The sequence below is a fragment of the Lygodium microphyllum genome, chromosome 15 (genome assembly GCF_053477565.2).
Source record: "Lygodium microphyllum isolate KBCC chromosome 15, Lygodium_microphyllum_v1.1.10, whole genome shotgun sequence".
Classification (NCBI taxonomy): Eukaryota; Viridiplantae; Streptophyta; class Polypodiopsida; order Schizaeales; family Lygodiaceae; genus Lygodium; species Lygodium microphyllum.
The window spans coordinates 62851065-62873670 of NC_141149.1; positions in this window are offsets into that span (position 1 = coordinate 62851065).

Below are 22606 nucleotides of genomic sequence, written 5' to 3' on the forward strand. Positions count from 1 at the left end.
GCATGTACAATTGTCCTCACCTTAGAAGATATGATCACCCTGCTAGAGGTCCTCGACAACAAGTAAGACCTCCTCGTGCTAGGACTCAAGAGCAAGAGTAGTCACGACCTGCAATTTTACAACCACCTTATGTTCAAGTTGAAACCCGTGTTGTTCAACCAAATGTTAATGTCATAAAAATAGAGGAGGTGGTCAGGGATAGAAGGCTCCAAGAAGAAATAGCGAGAGGTAAGATAAAGGTAGATGTAGTAGAGACCATGCCTATCAAGCGGGTACGTGTCCAAACTGAGGCAAGCAAGGAAGAAATCAATGAGGCAAGTACATCACGGGCACCTAGAGATGAAGGAAAGAAGATAAAGACTCGAACTAGGTCTAAAATTGATATCTCCGACTTCCCTTTGGGTTCTTGAACACAACCTTCTGATCTGATAGCAGATGTGAGCTCTCAAGGGCCAAAAATTACTTGGCCACAACTACTTCATGCCTCTCCAAAACTACGACGACAATGGTAAAAAATGGTAAGCACAAGGGCAAGGAAAGGTAAAATGGTTAGTGTAATCAAGGCACATGGCCTCAAAGATATAGTGCCTTTAGTGGAGGCTCAAATCAAAGGTCAATGGATTCAAAAAACACACATCGATAGTGGAGCTGAGGTTTGTGTCATGACAGAAAATCTTATGCATCAATTAGGATTAGAAGTAATGGAATCCTCAACCTTTAGGGCAAAGATGGCCAACAATGATGCGGTCACATGTGTGGGTGTAGTGAAAGCTTTGAGAGTTTTTGTTTTTGGAATCACTGCAGCAGTGGATGTTTATGTGATGCCAGTAAAGGGAGAAGGATATCCCCTCATCCTAGGGAGACCTTGGCTTATGGGCATCAGAGCTAGAAAAAATTGGGCAACAGGGGATCTAGAGTTGAGGCCACGTAAGGTGGGTGGCTACAATCAAAAGGTGGTTTGCAACTTGAAGAGTGGGCATCAAGAGAACCTTGAACTAGAAACGTCTGCCGATGAGTGGAGCTCAAGTTAATGTTCCTCATGATAGCACTCTTGAAGTTATGGGCATCACCTTAAAGGAACCTACCTCATCAGAAGACAACCCAAGAATCCAAGGAGAAGATGTGTGGGATGCTAGCCTAGAGAAGATGATATCCAAGGATATAAAGGATAAAAAAAGGGAGGGTTATGTAAATGTTCTCAAGAATCATACATCATTGTTTATTTTTAATTATACTCACATTACATGTGTCACTGCGTAAAGCATCACATCCAACTCAAAGAAGGAAGCAAACCTCTAGTACAAAGATTGAGAAGCCTGGGAGTTGTGCAACAGGATGCACTTCTGAAGAAGGTGAAGAGACTCTTGAATGCAAGATTCATATACCTAGTGGAAGATTCAGAATGGGTCTCCCTAGTAGTACTGAGGCCAAAGAAAAATGGTAAGTGGCGAGTATGCATAGATTACAAGCCACTAAATGTTACAACAAAGAGGGACCACTTCCCTTTCCCATTTTAGGATGAAATCTTGAATGAAGTAGCAGGACATGAGCGGTATATAGTGTGTGATGGCTACTGTGGCTACTTCCAGATTCGCATTGTAGAGGAGGATCAAAAGAAGACCACTTTCATCACACCATAGGACTGTTTTGCCTTTCAGGTCATGCCCTTCGGTCTCACAAATGCCCCAGCAACCTTTCAACGATTCATGAATATGGTCTTCCAACCTTACTTTGGTAAGTCCATAAGGGTTTTCATAGATGACTTTTGTATTTAGAGCTCAAGGAACATACATCTACGCAAGGTTGATGAAGGATTTACTCGCTTAGCTAGGTTGGGTGGACAACTAAATAAGGATAAATGTCACATTAGGGAAAGCAAGGTTACACTACTAGGGCATGTAGTGTCAATTGAAGGAATTGAGGTGGATCCAAAAAAGGTAGAAACATTGCTAGCTCTACCTTCCCCAACCTCCATCAAACAATTAGACTCCTTACAAAAGCTAAGATATTTGGGTAGATTTATACACTTACTCTCTCAGGCCATATATCCCCTGCAGTAACTGACACGCCAAGAAACACTTGTATGGAGTGAACAAAGTGAAGGACATTTTAAGGAGATAAAGGAAATGTTGGGGTCACTTCCTATAATCCTCTAGCCTTGTTGGGAAGGAACATTCTTTGTAAACCCTAGCGTGGGAGAAGAGGCCATTGGTGTTGCTCTCCTACAAAAAGATCCAAAAACATCCTTCATGAGGCCTGTGTATTTTGTTAGCTGCCTCATGGAAGCCTCAGAGAAGGCTTACACCTTCATGGAACAACTAGTGTTGGCCCTCATGTTTGCAGTAACCAAATTTCAGCCATATTTGCTTCCAAAGAGGTTTGTGATCATCACTATGGAGGATATGTTTCCCTATGTACTACAGCATATGGAAATCTTTGACAAAATAGCAAAGTGGGTGGTTCGACTTCAAGAGTTTGATTATACAGTGCATGTTGAAAAAACAACTCGAGCATGCCTGGCTGATATTTTCACAAACAGGTGCTATGAGAAAAATTTCAAGGTGAAAAGAAAGGACCTTCCACCACCCCCATCAATAAAGACTATTGTAGATGCTTATAGCCTCTACTTTGATGGTGCATATAAGAGAACTAAGGATAAGGCAACCGCAGGCATTGTTGTTTTCTCTCCTTTAGGAGAGAAAATCTATGGTGAAGGAATCATCTTGGAAGGTGTCCACTCTAACAATGAGCCAGAATATCAAGCTTTAATTCATGGCCTTTGTTGGTGTCTTAGTAATTCAATCGAGAGGTTGAATGCTTTTGGAGACTCCATGCTACTGGTAAGGCATATGCAAGGTACATGGGCATGAAAAAATACAAACCTCTCTAGTAAAATGAGAGAGGCCAAATATCTTATGAGAAGATTTAGGGATGCACAAGTACATCATGTGCCAAGAGACCAGAGCAAGGATGCTGACCATCTAGCACCATCAAAGCTGAATGAGTCAATGGTGGGAGAAGTGGCTATCAAACCCCCTCTTCAGCAAGGCAAGGAAGACTTAGAAGATATTCTACACCTCTTAGAGCAAGGAGAAGCTCCCAAACACATGACTAAGGGAGAAAGACAGTGGCTAGCTCGGAAGGCTACAAGATATTGCATGGTAAATGATAGTTTGTATTATCTTGGTAAGGATGGTGTGCTTAGGAAAGTGCCTTCAAAGTGGGAAATTGAAGAAATCTTAAAATCTTGCCATGATAATGTGTGTGGAGGCCACTTTGCACATGACATCATAAGTAGAAAGGTTCTACAAGCCATCTTTACTTGGCCCAGTCTACACCGAGATGTTAAATATTAGTGTCAAATATGTGAAGAATGTCACAAATCAAGACCACGATGGCTCATAGAAGAATCCCAAACCCCAATCAAGGTCTATGGACCTTTTGAGAAGTGGGAAATTGATCCCATAGGGCCTCTACCATGCACTCCATTAGGAAAAAAATATATTATCATGGGGGTAGATTACCTAACTAGATGGGCCGAGGCTATGCCAACTAGAAGAATCACTGCTAAGGAAGTGAGTAAATTCATCTTTGACCACATTTGTTGTAGGTTTGGTACCCCTCCTGAAATACTACCATATAGAGGACTAGGATTTAAAGCTAATGTGGTGGGTGAACTCATGCAAAAGCTAAATATTCAACGATGACACTCTACCCCTTACTACCCTCAATGCAATGGATTGGTGGAGAAGGTAAATGGAATGATTTCTAAAATCATTAGCAAACAGGTACATTCAAGGCCCTAGGATTGGGACAAGCACCTTAGTGGAGCTCTATGGGCTTACAGAACCTCCTTCAAAACCATGCTAGGGTTCACAACTTTTCATCTAGTTTATGGACAAGAGGCTTTTTTGCCTATTGAGGTTAAATTAGCTAGCCTTTGGGTATTAGGTAGCACAGTAGGCTCTCAAAAGGAGAAGTTACATCAAAGATTACTTAACCTAGAGAGGCTACAATTGGATCATGAAGAAGCCATCAACCACTACTCCCAGGACGCTAAGAAGCATAGAGAAAAGGTCAACAAGAAGCTAATAGATAAAAACATCAAGGAGGGATCTTTAGTGCTTCGATATGACAATCGCTTTGATAAAAGAAAGGATGGCAAGTTTCTCTACCGGTGGGAGGGACCGTTTTGGGTCACAAAAAAATTCAACAATGGCTCCTACAAACTTCAAGACATTGAGGGAAAAGTGCACAAGACCAGGGTAAATGGATGGCGCTTAAAACCCTATCACATCAGGGTGGGGTCAGCTCAAGATACCAAAGAGTGTCTAGAGGCATAAATATCTCTAGCTAGGTTGGGGGGGACTATATGATTCGAGAAAATCACAAAAAAATATTTGTCTAACACTTTGTTGATTTTTTGTACATTTCGAGGTTTGAAATAAAGAAGAGGGTGGGAAAAATCTCTTGGAAAATCCAAGAAATCACTGGATGGAAATATTTCATAGATCGGTTTACCAAGGGGGGGTGAAGATTAAAGATCAATGGATGAAGGTGAAGGAAAAATGTGTAATGTGAAAAGAAAAGACATGAAATGGATTTGGAGCCATCCAAAGGGCATGTGAGGCTCATAATGTCATAGCTTTGGGGCCTTATGATAATTCAAATAAATGGGACTCTTCTTGGAAGCATTAGTGGAAGAAAAATCAAGCACATGATTTTGTAAGTCTTTTTAAAAACACTTCCACTCTGATCCAAAAAAAACTTTTCAACATAAAAGTTGTAGCGCGTAAACTGAAGTTTTGGCTGGTATTTTTTTATAATTTTTTGGAGCTACGAGTCGGGAGATATGGCCAAAATGGTGGATGCCAACTTTTTTCAACTGTGGTGGAGACCACGTCCCAATTTTATACACACCCACACTTTCTTCCCCACACTTAACACTTCCATAAAACATCATTCATTAGACTCCCACCCCTTTCCCCTCTCTTCTCCTCTCTATCAAGCTAATAAACCATTAGAATTCCCATCCTAAATCACCCTCAAATCATCCTTAATTATAGTAGTAATGTAAGAATTCTCACTACTCTCTCTCCATTATTGTTAGATATGATCTTATTTTATGAAGATTCTCTATATTTTGTTATAGGAGAGCTCTTGGACTCAAGCTATGGGGGGAATAATGGAGACAACTCACCTATGATGGAACTTGATTAAGTACAAAATTGGTCAATAAAACATCTAGATGGAGCTTCCACATTGGTGGAGCCGCCTTAATGCAACTTTGGTGGTGTTAATTCCTATTCTATCTTAACCTCTTCCCTAAACACCCTCAAGGCCTATATAAAGAGGCCTTCTCCTTTGTAATTTGCAAGAGAGAGCGAAGAGGCCTTCTTCAGCCCTATTGAGCCTTCCCCATTCTCTCTCATGAGCTTATGCAGTTCATTCCCTTACTATAGCTTATGCATGCTCTATAGTGTAATAAGCCCATGCCATTGGTGTCCATATTGTGTATATTGGTTATGTCTTGAGGGTTCTCCATCTCTTGTGCCCTCTTAAGTTTTATTGATTCATCTATTTTTTGTAGTTCTCTCTCTCTCTCTCTCTCTCTCTCTCTCTCTCTCTCTCTCTCACTCAGAGTTTTCCTCTCTTCTCCCTCACATGCTCGTCTCCCTCTTGCATAGCATCCTAGTCCACTCTTCCATGACTAGGTAGTGCCTTTACCTCATTTACTTTGTGGCAGAAGGGAGTTTGGCATAATATAGAGGCTGCCATACCAAATTTCCTTCGTTAGTGGTTTGATTTGTTTGAGAAGAAACTTCTTCTCTTGTGCCTCCGCTGGGCTTAGTGGGGACACAAGACTCTAGTTCTGGGATTTTCCCTTTTTTCAAGGCATTCAAGTCTTGCTTGAGTTGAATCTTTTGTACTTTTGTATTTACTGAAAACATGTTCTAAAAATTTGTCCAAGCTACATGTGAAGTTTTTGCATTCTTGATATGTCCCAACATCATATTATCAATGACTACAGATAACCAGTACATCACATTTTCTCTTTCGCATTCCATTCTTTCCATGCTTTTAATTCATCTGCAATGAGAGGGATACCTAGCTCTGGCTCCTTTTCTTCACCTGAAACAAACTCATAAAGGCCCTTTCCAATGAGAAAGTTTGTCACACGGAACTTCCATGAAGGGTAGTTTTACTTTTCATGCTTCTCAATAATGGGATTTCCACTGTTCTCTGCCATTATCACAAACAAGGATACAACACAGCAAGCTAGTCTTCTGCAATCTTTCACAACACGTGCACAACACTACACCAAGTAACCTTTTTCACTGATTGCTCAATAGTACATGTAATCTGCAACTTGTTTGCAAGTAAACCTTATATTTTCTTCTTGCAAACACCTCAAAAATTACAGATTTGAAATTTGTAACTTGCGCACCCACTTTCAGTCAAAAAAACCAAAATCACAGTGTACCTTGAAACTGATGTCCGCAACCTTGCGGCTCTAAAATGAGGCCTGAAATGGCCTCAGATGCCCAAAATAACTGCGGGAAAGCCCTAAAGGTCTCATCTCAAAATATACAGTGCTCTGCTCATATACCAAATCTCACAGCAATCTGAGATTTTTGCTCGACCCTGCTTCCAGTGCCTCCACAGGCACTATCCAAGAGAGAGAGTGGAAGAATGGGAGAGCTTCTTACCTATTGCTTGCTTGCTCAAACCTTGCTTCTTTTCCTTCACTTTAACCTTCAAAATCAGCATGTCTCAATGGCACGGCTCTGATACCATGTCAAGAATTCACGTGATGGGGGGATTTGCTTGAGCTGCTGTGCCAAACACACAGTGTATACACAAGAAGAAGCTCACTCAAGAACACAAGAAGAGAGATGGAGGCCAAAACGTTTTCTGTTCATTTTTCTTCTTCTTCCACACACTATACAATGTACACAAAGTATAGACAAGATACAACATAAAGGAAAGTGGCTTTCTAAGTCAACCAGTGCATAATCGCCTACACTAATCGACTGGGGTTATATCTTTGCCAGCTGTAGGTAAGTGTAACAAAATAAATATAATAAGTGATAAACCAGTGGCCATGTGAGTATCATAATGACCACCAACGTGTTAAGTGTAGACGTACGGACTCATCTAGCTAGGCGGTCCATCATCAATGTCCGCACGTGTTGAGCTTGCCATCTCAACAGGAATTAGTTGCATACATTTTGGGTAAATCCATGAACTCTCTATGGTAAACAGTTGTGATTGCATTCACTCAAGGTTGCCATGATAGAGCATCTACTACCACATTCTTAGTTCTAGATGTGTGAAGGATTTGAAAATGAAACATAGATAAGAAATTTGCCCAAGGCATCTATTTCTTTGAGAGCTTCTTCTGAGTGAGGAAGTATCTTAGACTTTGGTGATATGTTTTAATAATAAAATTTGCACCAAGTGAATAGTGTTTCCATACTTAAAGAGCATGTACCACCGCCATAAGCTCTTTCTCATATACTGGAGCATGTAGCTCATGATCCTTGAGGCGTTGGCTCTCAAATGCTACTGCATGATGCTCTTGGTTAAGTACACCTCCAATGCAATCCCCTTAGAAGCATTGCATTGAACTTCAAAAAATTTTTGAAGATTAGAAACTATGAGAACTAATTCTTGAGTCACAAGAAACTTAATTCTTTCAAAGGCTTTTAGTTGCCTTGATCCCCAGCAAAAAGGCATTCGCTTCTCAGTAAGGTCATGTAGAGGAGATGCAACATACACAAAACCATGTACGAACCTCTTGTACTATGAATGTAGGGCCAAGAAACTTCTAACTTCATGTATAGAAGTAGGTGTAGGCCATTCAACAATGGCTAAAATCTTCTTAGGATCGATTCTCACTAGATTGTGAGAAACAATATGGCCCAAGTAATGAATTTCTGAAAGGAAAAATTCACTCTTCTTAGCATTGACCTGTAGTCTATGCTTGCGAAGCTCTTGAAAAACAATAGATATATGTTTTTTATGCTCTTCTTTATACAATGAAAATATTAGAATATCATCAAAGAAGACACCTATGAACTTTGAGTGAGGTCTGAAAATTCTCTCCATCATTCCATTGAATGTGGCGGGTGTATTAGTCAAACCAAATGGCATGAGTAAAAACTCGTCTAGTCCAAACATTGTACGAAAAGCTGTCTTATGAACATCTTTAGGTGCTATCCATATCTGGTGATAGCCGCTCTTGAGATCAATGCAACTAAAGATACTGGCACCTTGCAACTTATCCAAGATATCATCTATCCTTGGGATAGGAAAATGATTCTTGATTGTGATCTTGTTCAAAGATTTGTAGTCTATGCACATACGGAAAGAAGCATCTTTCTTTTGAATAAGTAAGATTGGAGAGCAGTATGGAGAAGAGCTAGGTTGAACTAACCCTTTTTCCAATAGTTCAGGTGGTGAATTGCCTAGGATAAGATCAATTGTGCGATCTTTCGAGTGCTTAGGAGGTAACTCTCCTGGGAGTGAATCACCGAAACAATCTTCATATTGTTTAACAAAATCATGTCTGGCTTGATCAATTAAAGAGAGGGGTTCTTTTAAAGTTTGAGACTTAGAAGCATTAGTTGGTATTGTGTGTTCCTTAAAGGCATCAAGTGCCCTTGAATCATTAGCTTCTTTTGACTCTCTCACAAAAATCATGTATGCAAAAATAGCTTTCTTCATTTCTTTAGAAATGCTAACATGACAAACCATTGGGACAGCCCAATCTCTAGCATCAATAATGCATACTATGTTCTGACCCTTGAATTGAAATGCAAGGGTCTTCTTAACAAAATCGGGAAGAGGTCTAATCTTGTAATGCCAAAGCATAACTAAGATAACATCACAGTTACCAATGGGTGCAAGTAGAAAAGATTCTTGGTCGCGGTTATCCCCAATTCTAAGATTCAACTTCCCTTGGATAGGAGTAGAATTGGTTGTGAGTCCGAACCTGATCCAATTGGTGGTCCCAATCAATCCGGTGGAATTTGCAGCCTTTCAACAGTATCTGCTAACACAAAATTATATGGGGACCCCGGACCAAAGAGCATCAAAGCTCGTTGATTGTTGAATGTCCCCCAACCCTTTAAGAGTTGTCTCTTCTTCTCATTTGAATGAGTGTTAGCTTGCACATCTATAATAGAATTTGAGGATGGCAGAGGAGGATCTTTAATCACATTTTCTTCCTTCCTTTTGTGAGGACAATTAGGCTTCATATACCCTAACTCACCACAAAAGAATCACCTTCCTTCCTCTTTGTACTTTTGTATCTCAGAGGGTGAGAGATACTTACGCTTCTTCTTGTTACCCTCTGGCTTTGAATATTGGTCATGGGAAGAGGTAGGTTTTCTTTGATTAGTCCTGTCTCTTGGTTGATCATAGAGCTGCTCTTGTCTAGCTCTATAAGAACTCATCTCCAACTTTTGAGATGTACCAGGTGTATGCAAACTTTTAGCTATGATGGCAGACTCCCTCCTGCGAGATAAGGTTTCATGTGGATACACTTTCATGGCTCTATGTAAATGAGAGAGTAGGCTAGCTTCAAACTTCCTTTTCTTCTCTTCATCATTGATCTCCATGAAAGAAGTAACCTTGAGAAGAGTAGACCAAAACTTGTCCACATAACTAGTGACCTTCTTATACTCTTTTTGGCGGCCTAGACAATCCCACTCCTTCTTGACATCATTCTCAAAATCAGGAGGGAAGAACTGAGCATAAAACTTCTTCTTGAACTTTTCCCAAGTAGTAGGTTTCCTTCCCTCCAAAATGAGAGTCAACCACCAATTGCTAGCAGTGTCTTTCAAGTTCATGCCTACATGCCTAAGCTTGGACTTTTTTGAGAAATTACCATTAGAAAAAGAAACTTCAAATTGCATGACAAAGGCTAATGCCTTAGCAGGATCTCTCTTACCGGAGTAAGAGTCAAACTTTGTATCCTTATCCCCAGACTTGAAATTCTTAGTCTTCTTAAGCTTGCTCCTCTTATGATCCCTCTTTGTCCGTTTGCATATTGCACAAGATTTAGAACCAAGAGAGTAGGAACTAGAAGATGATGAGAAGAAGGAGGAACTTGAGTAATCAAGGGAGTAGTTGGTTGTTGAGGGAGATGACTTCCTCCTTATCCACCTCACTCGAGGTGAGGTCTTTTTACTCTTCTTGACCCAAAAGTCCTTCTTCCTTCTAGGAAACTTCTCATCAATTGGATGCTTTGCATCTTAACCATCAATTGGTGCAATGGTGTTTCCTCCAATGTCACCATCTTTTGGAGGATTCGGTCCTTCATAAGTAGCTTCTTCCATTGCCCTTAAGCTATCAATTAATTGACGTACTTTGAGAATGTCCAACAAACTACGATACTCTATCAATTGAGCTTGTAATTGTTCACTTGTAGACTTCATCAATTGCCATCTTTACCTTCTTCTTGTAAGGATCGCCTTTACTTTGAGAAAAGCAAAGAGACATGCTCTGATACCACAATTATAAGATCTGAGATACATACTCGACCTTCTTATATACTTAAAAGATACATGGTGAATATTATGCTAGTATAGAGAGAGAATAGATGAGAGAAAAGAAAGATGTAGAGAGAGAGAGAGAGAGAGAGAGAGAGAGAGAGAGTAACAACACACTAGGGAATGGAAGATGGGCCAGTCCCCCCCCCTTGTGGAGTTATATAATTAACAAGGAGCAAGCTCCTCTGTTACACATAAACCAATTCTTAACTTGTAGATCTTGGGAACAAGATCACGGTTCCTTGCACGATATACAACCGTCTAACACTTGCACAACTTGGAAGTTGGCACCCTTTGATCCTTCTTGAGTCTCTCCTTCTCTCCTACACAAAATGTGTAGGGATCTCCTCTTGGAGCTTGATTTTAGTAGAGCTTCCATAGCACTTGCACCTTGTCTGCTATACAATATGTGTAGAACTTGATTTCAGCAGAGCTTTCACACCTTCTCTTCTACACAATATGTATAGGGGTCTCCTCTTGGAACTTGATTTTAGCAAAGCTTTCGCAGTACTTTGTGAGATTCGAACCGCCTTCTCTTCTCCTCTTGCATGCATGCAAAGTGATGCTTCTTTCACCTTCCCCATATCCAAGGAGAGCCTCTCCTTTTATAGGCTCCAAGAGCTTCTCTTCTTGGAGAGAGGCTTGAGTGCCAAGATTGGAAAGGCTGATCTTCATGCAAGTTGTGGTTGTTCCATGACCTACTATGCAACACCAATTTTGGAATATCTCTCTATGCATTTGCTCGGATGGAAAAATGTCCAACTTGAAAGTTGTAGATCTTGCCATTTTCGATAGGCCGTTTTTAGAGATTGTCTTTCTATCATGAGATATTTTAAAAAAATGGATTCACCATGTCTATTTTAAGAAAAGTGACTTTTTAAACTCTATTCTTAACTTATGGTTCATCCAACCACCATAGATAAGGAGAGTTCATTAGATTGGCTTGGGCCTCAACCTTAAGATTGACTTCCACACAAAAGCTTGTGTCATTTTAGACCTTAGAAAGGGAAAATCACTTCTCTCCTCACTTCCATAGGATCACGTCTCTCGTCTTTCTTAGTGAGAGAATTACCTCTCTTGCCTTTCTTAATGAAAGAAAAGACCTAAAACCTTGACTTATAAGGGAGAGGATGACCCCAAATGAATGCAATGCTCATTACACACAAGTAGACATTCTCAGGCGTCCCCAAATGCACACATAAATACATACACACAATGCTAATGCACTTTCTCTTCTTAGAACTCAATCCATCTTCATTTATGTGTAACTCCTTGGTTCTTATGTACACTCTTATACTTGGCCGGCACTTCCTTCCCCCTTCATAACTTGTACTACATGTACTAGATATCCGTGTCATAGTGCTTTGATCACCCCATTAAGTCATGAACTAGGAATACTAGTCTCTAAATGGTTAAATGGCCATGCTAGATCATCATCAACACTTAAAGAAAAGTGAGTCATTAGTTTATTGGCATAAATTTACTAAACAGAGAATGTGTAATAAGCAATCAATTTAGTGACAGAAACATAATTTACTTTGTAGTTTTTATCATTGTGTATAGTGGTGATACCTTTCTTTCATTGGTAGGATTTCTTTCTAGCATTTAGTTAAAATGGAAAACTCATCAATATAATGAGCTAGTACTACTCATATGTAAGAATTGTATATAAGTTTAATCCTAATGCTATAAAAGAGAATACTTTATACTTCAAAAAGAGGTGTATGATTTATTCTAAGAAAATTTAATGCTAGTATATATGTAATTTATACGAGAATTTATAATTTCCACAATGGGATGATTAAGAACCTATGTCTAGGAAAAAGTTATAATGGATCAATTTACATTGCTATAAGCTTCACAAAGAGGCAAATTTAGAGCCTTGGGTAGCATGGATGGCATGCCCAAGTAGGTAAAATTTTCTTTGGGCTATTAAATAAGTGCATTGATATCATGTGACTCAAAGATATAATGAAGTATCACACCAACATGGTCATTGAATGATATTGTTATATTGAGGTGGATGTGAAAATTTTAAAGCATCAACAAAACTTTCTAGGGACAAAAGAACGTGATGAAGGGGGTCCATCAAATTTTGGTTGTAAGTGGTCCAAAGGTTAGCATATCTTGCATTATTTTTTGCATGTTAAATGTGATATATGCAAAAAAATAGAGCTTCAATAACAAGAGACTCAACAATCTAGGCCTAACAATCATCGTAATCCTAAAGGGAACTCTTGAAGAGTCCCTAAGAATATTTTGTAAAGGGGAAAGTAACCCTTGAAGAAATGCCTAGTGAAGTTAGCTTTTTGAGACACTTCTAGCGAATTGAAGCTCTATTGATGATGTTAAGGCTATTATGAGGGGTCAGTCAAGTAGAAAAAGAGCATGTCTAACCCTAAGTAAGGTGTCTCCATGAGAAGTAAGCCACTAATGCTAATACCTAGACTGGACCTTTGAGACCTTATGTTGAGGTAACAAAGCTTGTTGGTAAAGAAAAAGGTAAATTTAAGGTTGAAGAGGCCTCCAAATCCCTGAGGAATCCCAAAGAAAGAATGGTATGGGGAGAAAAGAATGTAATGACCATCTTATGGGAATTTGACTTACCTAGTGCTTTATGTGAGATAAAACTAGATCAATCTCCTTTAGCCAATTCACTTGTCACTCAGTATTCATAAGGAATTTAAAAAGATATTGCAAACACGATATACCATTGAGCTTTTGGGGGACCAACTACATTGGAAGCAAATCATTTAATCATGTTGACAAGCATTGTCCAAGGATTTAGGCCTATGTGGATGATATTTTGACAGAAAGGTGCTCAAAAGGTGTAGTGATAGTAGACCCACGTTCTTTTGTGAATATAATGGTTATGGACTTATTGGAGAGGCTTGGGTTCCCTATTCAAAAGGATACTACCACTATATTAATATAGACTTATTGAAGAGGCTTCCATTGCTTGTTCAAAATGATATTGCTAGTATATAAAAAATGAATTGTGATGACTATTTAAGGTAGCATGTGGGGCTTGTCTCTCAAATTCTAGTGACAATGTCTCATTTTGAGTGTACACTAGACTTTTAGGTTGTTAGATTTGCTAGAAGACCAAGTTATCGGCTTGGAAGACCATGTATCTTAAATTTAATTGCTTGATGGATATTCCAGCTAGTCATTTAATTTTTGTCATAGGGTTAAAATAGTAATTTATTGATGCATATCTTGAATGCCATTAAATGAATGACCTTCACCTTCCATTATAGAATGGGAGGAACTTGAAGGAAATTCTATGGGAGAAACCTCAAGCTCAAGTGAGTCCTAAAAGGGATCCACCACAAGAGAGGTCTATAAATGAGCTTAAATGAACACATTGTGGCTAAGGATTACACTCATGACATCGATGTGTTAGAGTTGGATCTTAGGAATTCTTGTGACCCCCATCTAATTAAGCTTGGCACCATGTTACTTGTTGAGGAGCATAATGATTATATACCTCCTTTACAAGATTTTAGGAATGCACTTGCATGGAGCTACAAGGAGTTAAAAGGGGTCTCCCCCTACCATAGCCACGCACACACTCCTATTGAACAAGGCTAGTAAACTCATCTGGTAGAAGGTTGAACGAATGCCATTTGATATTATTAGGGATCCTCTCTTTGAGGCCATATGAATGCCATTTGAGCTAAGGGATCCTCTCTTTGAGAAAATGTGATTATTGTAAGGAAAGTCTAATCCCTATCTAATCTTCTTAATAGAGCACATTTAGGTAGAAGGTCTATTTGAGCATAGGGATCCTCTCTTTGAGGAGATAATGTGGTTATGTAAGGAAAGTATAATATTCCCAATAAAGAACATTGAGTGGTTCTCACTAATGGTGATAAGAAAAAAAGAAAAATATTTTGATTCAATTATGTATGGATTTCAAGGACTTGAATAAGTAGATAGTGAAGGATTATGATTTATTATCCTTTGCCCTTCATTGACCAAATTTTAGATTAGTTATGTGGGTGAGAGATTTACTTCTTTATGGACTACCTTAAATCAAATGATTTGAGAGGTGTTGTGAGTATTGCATTGCCTTAAATCCATTAATGTCTGTGTTTGGGGTGTCTTATGGTCTACTCTTGGGACATAGTTAGTGGAGCGAGAATTGCTATTGACCTTGAAAAAGTGGCTATTGTTATAGTAATGAGCCCACCCACTAACCCTAGAGGGGTGCATAGTTTCATCTTTTTAGTGGGTTATTATTGAAGATTAATAAATGCTTTATTTGAGCGATCAATCCCATTGACAAATCTATTGTCTTATAGCCATGCATTTGAGTGGAATGAGTCATGTAAGGTGGCCTTTAAGGGTGTGAAGTTAGAGCTATCCAAAACATTAGTTCTCAAAGCACTTAAAAGAGGTGAAGCCTTTTACATTTTTTTAGCAACAATAATGCATAGTATAAGTTGTTGCCTTTCTCAAGTTTGGGAGGTGCAACCATATCATTTGATTGCATTTGCGAGCTAGATGGAGAATTTGTAGCTTCATTAGAATTACTTGGAAAAGCTATGTTTGGCTATGGTATTTGCCACAAAAGAAATTCAGACATTACATCCATTATGAGAAGGTTGTCTTCTTTACCAAGCCATATGGGTTATATATATTTCTTAACAAGCTTCAATCCCCTAGCTATTTAGCAAAATGGTTTATCTCTTTAGAAAATTTTTATTATAAGTTCCATGATAAGCCACCAAAGTTACAGGTCATTGTAAAGTGTATTGTCAACTTTGGGAAGCCAAAAGAGAAATTGGATGATTTAACTAATTATGAGTACCTATGCAAGATAGAAATGTTCTCAATCCCTTCATGGTAACATGGCCTACATATCCATTACACATTATTTATCCATAGGGAATCATGATGTCAATATTTCTAAGTTAGAGTGTTGTAAGATCAAGCAATAAGCACTTTGGTTTACTTCATTAGTTGGAACTCTATATCAAAAGGGAGTGATGAAGGAGTATAGTACCGAATGAGCTCCCATTTATCTTGGAAGAATAACATGATTTAGCATGTGAAGGACACTTTCCTAGACATCTTACCACCTAGAAATTAGTACATGTTGATTATTTGTCACCCATCATCTTTGAAGTTGTGTTTGCTTATGTAAGTATAAAGCCTTGTTGATGGGCCTAAATATTGCTAGATATAGGGGCATTATGCCATCTATTAGTAAAGGGTGAGTTGCAACTATTGTATATCACTTAAATGGAATATATAGTGTATAAGATCCCATCTTCCACGTGTACCATTGTGTAGTTTGTGACTATGATCACATCCTTTCAGCTAGTAACCTACCAACTTATACCTAGGTAATGGAGCCACTTTGTAGATTCACTAGAAGATTTTTTCCTTAATTGTGAGCTCAAAGATTTGTCTCCCTTATTTGATAAATTTAGGCCAAGATTAATGTGGGGGTTACTACTTGCTAAAGTCTCACTCTATGGGTGTTGGTATTAGTTTGGGTAATGAGTTAGGTGGCTCTTGACCAACTTGCTACTTTTCATGGATGCATAGGATTGTTTAACTGTACATTATTTAGAAACCCATGCTATTTATGTAGGTGGTTTTCCAAATAAAATTCACTTAGCTTAGGGGCCTAGGAGGTCCATTCCCCTTTGGTCTAGTGTTTACCATGGTGTTAATATCTAATGGGCAAAAGGAGAAAGTGTGTTTCTAACTCATGTGCTATTGTGGAGATATGTGTGTAGGATCCCTTGGATTACATTCAATGAGTTTTAGAACTTGCAATGACTATCTTCTTTATACCAATTTTCTCTATCTTTGTGTTTTTATGTTGACGTCGTTTTCTTGTTGAGGTGAGAGCTAGGGATTGTTTGATTATGTATGGATAATATGCCAAGCCTTACAGCTAGATTTTGGTAGTCCTCTTGTGAGAATGTGCCTATTGCTTTCCCTCTATTGAGGGTCTCTTTATCCAGGAGGAATGTTTTCTTGACTTAGCCAAGAGGACTCTTATCTCAACTTATTCTTGACAAGCAATGGGCGTCTTCTCTTTTTCAGTAAGGTAGCTTGACTAGGTATAAGTTCTTGGTTGGGTTTTCTGTCAAACTGAAGACCCTCTTAGTGTAGGGAGGGGAGGGAAATTGAGAGAAAATAGAAGTGCACTATTGTAACGTGTCCACTAACATCCTCTAGGACACGTCTTAGCAGTCCATTGGAAAGGTTGTCTAGAAAACTCCACCCGGCACTCCCATGGAATGTTGCGGGTTTTGCAATCTAGGACTTTCCGCGTCTGCCCCGTAACGGAAGTGTCTTGGGCGCTTCGCACTTAGGATTGAACGGAATTGTTTGGTCGATTGCTATCAGCGGCTAGCGTCAGACCTGATCGAACTACTTTACGCAGAATGCCCGATCTGAAGCGGATTCATGCTGCACTTGGTTCAAGGAGAATGGGAAACGAGAGGGATGCAAGGCTCGACCTCTCTGCCAAAAGGCATAGTCCCATTCCGTTCCCCTAAAACAGCCTGAATCGGGTAATTGGTATTTCTAAGTCATCGTTCTCCTTTCTTGCTTCGGTGATGACGATCATCCTCTGTCTGTTGAAGACCTTGAGAAAAGTTCCCGGCTAACCGGGACCACCCATCCGTAGGACGGACCCATGGTCCATCCTCCGCACTTTCCTCAGTTTGTTTTAGTTATGTAATTACCTACCACATTAGTTTGACATATAACAAACAGCTTCCTTGATTAATCCTGTTAAGCACTGGTTCCTTCACGTAATCTTATCACAGGACATAAAGAAAACAATGTCAAACAACTTCTTTGTTATCATTTTATTCCTTTATCTTTGCAATACAAGGAGTTTCCCGCCCGTAGGCGTATTCATAATCCGCCCGTAGGCTATCCAGGAATCCACCAGGGACTTCCAATCCAAGTTTCCGCCTGTAGACTAGTATGCGGGCCTCAAGATCCAATCCCGAGTCACGTTAGTCTCTTGTGTAGGACCCGGAAGGCGAGGGATTTACAGCCAGAGCCCCCCCTGGCACCCAAGCGTCCTCCTGCTCCAAGCAGAACTCAACGGAGAGACCTCTCATGGCAGGTTCGGTCCACGTTCCCGGCGCGGTTCACAACCCCCTTGGTTAGGGTTAGGCAGGCAGTCGGGGGTAACTGAAGCTGCCTCTCCCTTCAGGCCTTCAACCTGAAGCATTTAGATATGTTTTCCTCCTTTAGTTCATTGAGCAAACAATGCAAACAGTGCTTTTCTAACTGTTACAAGCACAATCAAATTCAAATGGTCGTTTGGCTGGCAACTGTTAAGGAGTAACTCCTTTCCTCCGAATGCAACCCGCATTCGATCCGGAATCAATTGCAACTTAGCAAGATTCCTATCATTCTTGGGTTAGGGTCATACCCTTCCAATACATTAGGTTTGTTGTGGCAGGATCCAGCGACCATGTCGCTTTAGTTTATTGTCGATCATTTGCTTCAAGGCAACGCCTAATCTTCCTTTCCCTTGGCGATTACTTCCCAAGAAAAATGAGTTAACAGGATGATTACTCATCCTCTTGTAAGTTACATTATTTCAATAACTTGCCAACCTCATTTCGAGAGATGACAAGACTCTTTGCGGACAAATTCCAATTCTATTCAATATTGCAGCTATGTGCACAAGTACTGCCTCTATTCCACGGAATCCGTCTATCCATTGCTTAGCGTCTCCCGATCACGGAGTTTATCTCCATCGAGTAACAGGGTTTTTATTAGGTATCCTCCAAGTCATTTCTAATTAGGTTTGGCTCATGAATCTAGATTATGCAACTCCATCGGAGTTCCTTCATTAAGACGACTGATCCTTAGGATAAAACCTTAGATCCTTTCATGCATAAGCAACCAATCGCTTCGACATTTTGTGAATGCGTGTAAGATCCTTAGATTCACAGTTTTTGTCTTAAGCGGGGTCCAATTATCCTTGCACTAAATCCTAGTTATCTCTTAGGATTCCTATCATATTGACTCGGTCATGTTTATACGAATCCTTGATGTTTATATTACCTAGTCCATTCAATTATGCTTGTTCTGCGACAAGAATGATCCTTCTAGGGTGATAAACCAAATCTAACGGGATCCAATTCGCGTAAACATGCGATTGATTGCCGTTTCCTTGGTAAGGTAAAATGTTTGCTAACCTGTACGCTAACTTTCCCAAGTCCTACCAATTAATCAAGCCTACTACTTTGTAGTCTATGTTTTCGAAACTTATGCATTGGCGAACCATGCAATCTTTCCTTGGTGCACGATAATCTAGCTACAGCTTTTCCTAGGACCTTCTAGGTCTTACATCAATAGTCGTACCTACAACCTTGTTGTTTACCCTTTGGCATCTTATGCTTTTACACCTAATTACGGCTTCTTAATGATTGACCTTTTTCTCATGACGACTACGCAATTTCTAACATTCTCCTAGCCACGAAGTCGTTACTGAAGCTCATGCAAAACTATTGTTATTCTATTCCATCTTATAACTATTTTGCAAGTCATACGTTCACTTTAGTACCCTATTAATTCTTTCCGAATGATACCTTATGGTGCTAACCTTTTCCTATGAGAGGTATGTTACCTAATGTGCAGTATACGCTTATTTCTACCATGTCTAGGACGAAGCTAATGCACTTATAAATTCCATTTCATTTCTTAAGTTTAGACTCATTGATAAGGTACCAAAACTTCATGCATCTAACCTTCTAATCATTTGAATTCATGACAATTTTAATCTTACCTAACGCTCGAGAGATGTCCTATCACATGTATTCCTTTTCAATTTCCATATGCTTTTAATTTAAACGTAAACATGAAATTCCCTTTCTAAGCGCGCCTAATCATTTCCTTATGCGGAATTAACACGGAAGAACCTGGAATTGTGGAGTCGGGGTGATGTCCACTTGCACATTCGGAGTCGAGCCTCCCGCGGTCGCCTCTTGGGATCTTTTCGGGGCCATCGTACACGTAGGTTTGGTTTCTGAATTCGCTTTCGTCGCCTACGGATTGTTTTGCCTTGACGAGCAACCTTCCGGCCTTTGCCTCTCCTCGTAGGCGGAAGATTCTTTAACGGTAGGTCGCTTGCGGTGAAGGGCCTTTAAAAGACTTATTGCGGACCTTTTCTGACGGTCTAGTGGGATCCTTATGGGCCACTTCGATTTCCGGGAAGGGGTATTATTGGACCTTCTTCGAAATTGTGGTGGGAAGGGTATTTCGGAACGGTGGTGGGAAAGGTCCTTTGGAAAAAGGGTGGAAAAAGTCCTTTAGGAAAAAAAAAGGTGGAAGAGGATCGTGGGAAAGGGGGTTATGGAGGCCCCCTTTGGAAGCTTCTAAAGAAGCTTCCAAAGAAGCTTCTGAGCTTCTTCAGCTCACGTGGCAAAAGGGGGGAGGTCGTGGACGACGTGTGGATAAATTGGCGGCAACGTCAGCGGCCTGGCGGCAGCACTGGCGGACTGGGGCGGAGCTGGGCGGCAGCACAGCGGGCTGGCGGCGGGATGCTGGCGGCGACCAGCACGGCGGCGGCGTCTTCACGACTTCTCCCTCTCTCACAGAGCCTTCCCTTCACAGTCTTCCCTCCCTCCTCCTCCAAGCACACCCCCTTGATGGGGGGTGTTTTTATAGCCTTGGGGGTGGGGAAGGGGGTCTCCACCCACGTGGAGATCTCCCCCCATGCAACATTCACTTGGCCATCCCCTCCCCCCACACTCCCTTTCCTCCAGCCATGCATCGACTGGGGGAAGGGATAAATATATAAAAAAAATTGCATTAATTTAATTAAATTGCCCCTCCCAAGAGGGTGTTTTCGTGCGGCTTGCGGATTTGAACACCCGGTTTGATTTACCATTTGCAGAGGACCCTATTTCCCGCGTGCGGCTTACACATTACGCGGCCAATAATTTCAATGCGAGAGATACCCTTTGCACAGGGTTTGCACGGCGTGTGGGAAGTAATATTTACGGTACGGTATATGGAAATATTACATTCTCTCCCCCTTAGAAGAATCGAGATGTCCTCATCTCGAGATAAACTGGGGATATTGAAGATTGAGAGAGCTTTCATCCATCCAGGTAGCATCCTCTTCGGGGTAATCTTTCCACTGGACGAGGCATTCTCTCAAGGTTCTGGATCTCAACTGTCTCTCCCTGACATCTAAAATCTTTTCCGGCCTTAGTTCAAGGATTCCTTGACTAGGCATTACAATTTGTTGGTCATCAAGTACATGATTTGGGTTGGGTACATACTTTTTCAAGAGACTAATATGGAATACATTGTGAACTTTTAGGTTATCAGGAAGTTGCAATTTATAAGCATTGGGTCCTAGGGCATTTGAGGATTTTATATGGTCCACAGTACCTTGGACTTAGCTTCTTGCATTTACCTAGAGATAAAGAACTCTTCTTGGGGCGTACACGAATGAAGACCATGTCTCCTTCTTCGAAGATCCTCTCTTGGCGCTTCAAATTCGCATATGCCTTTTGTCTATCTTTGGCTGCTTGTATGTCTTGTCTTATTGACCTTATTTGGTCATCCATGTCCTCCAACATTTGTCTTGAGGCTTCCACTCTCAGGGTAGGATCAGAAAAATTTAGAGGACTTCGACAATCATGACCATACAATGCCTGAAAAGGAGTCATTTGAATGCTCTGCTGATAAGAAGCATTGTAGGCAAATTCTACTAATGGTAAGTATTGAATCCACCCCTTTGGCTCTCGACAGCAGTAAGCCCTAAGAATATCCTCAATGATTTGATTTACTCGCTCTGTTTGTCCATCTGTTTGGGGATGGTAGGTAGTGCTAAAACAGAGTTGGGTCCCAATAGCTTCAAAGATAGCTTTCCAGAAGTGAGAAGTGAAAAGAGAATCTCGATCGCTAATGATCCTTCTAGGTAACCCATGTAGCTTGAATACTTCCTTGATAAACACTCTTGCAATATCGGAAGCTTTATAGTTTGTCTTTACTGGAATCAGGTGTGCAACCTTAGTAAGCATGTCAACTACAACCATAATGGAGTTGTATCCTCCTTGGACTTGGGGTAAGCCTACTACGAAATCCATACTGATGAATTCCCATTTCATTTGGGGAATGTCAAGTGGTTGTAATTTCCCTGGCATCATGACATGTTCAGCCTTGATGCGTTGGCAAGACAAACATTCGGTGACATATTTGAGGACGTCACCTTTGAGCCTCTCCCAATGATAGCTCTTCCTGACTGCATTAAGAGTTTTTGCATAGCCGGGATGTCCTGCAAAAGGGGAATCATGAGCTTCCCACAATATCTTCTGCTTAAGTGACTGGCTTGCTGGTATACATAGCCTTGTTCTATAGTAAATAAGTCCATTGTCAACAGAAAATTCATGATACTTTGCCTGCAACTTCGGATTCTGATCCTTGGTAGATATTTCTTTTATCATTGCTTGGTAGGCTAAGTCATGGCATGCTTCCTCTCTAGCTAGTTCGAGTATGGGATTGCTTGGCATAGATACTTTCATAGCCAGAGATCTGGCCGTTGATGGATTCTGCAAGATTAGAGAGTTTAGGAATGCCTTGCGACTAAGTGCATCGGCAACCACATTCTCTTTACCTGGTCGATACTTGATTTCAAAATCATATTCCTCCAATACTTCAATCCATCGACGTTGCCTCATGTTGAGCTCATTCTGGGTAAAAATCCATTTGAGACTCTTATGATCGGTTACTAGAGTGAACTTGTTGCCCAACAGATAGTGTCTCCAAAGCTTTAGAGCATGGATGACAGCTAATAACTCCAGGTCATGAGTAGCATAATTCTTTTCGTGACTCTTCAATTTCCTTGAAGAATACGCTACTGGATGACCTTCCTGCATAAGAACACAACCCAATGCAAGAATGCTAGCATCAGTTACTACCTCGAACTCCTTACTGAGATCAGGAAGTTTCAGAATAGGTGCTGATACCAAACATTTCTTCAATTGGTCGAAGCTATTTTGCTCGGGAGTTGACCATGTAATAGAAGTCTGCTTCTTTAG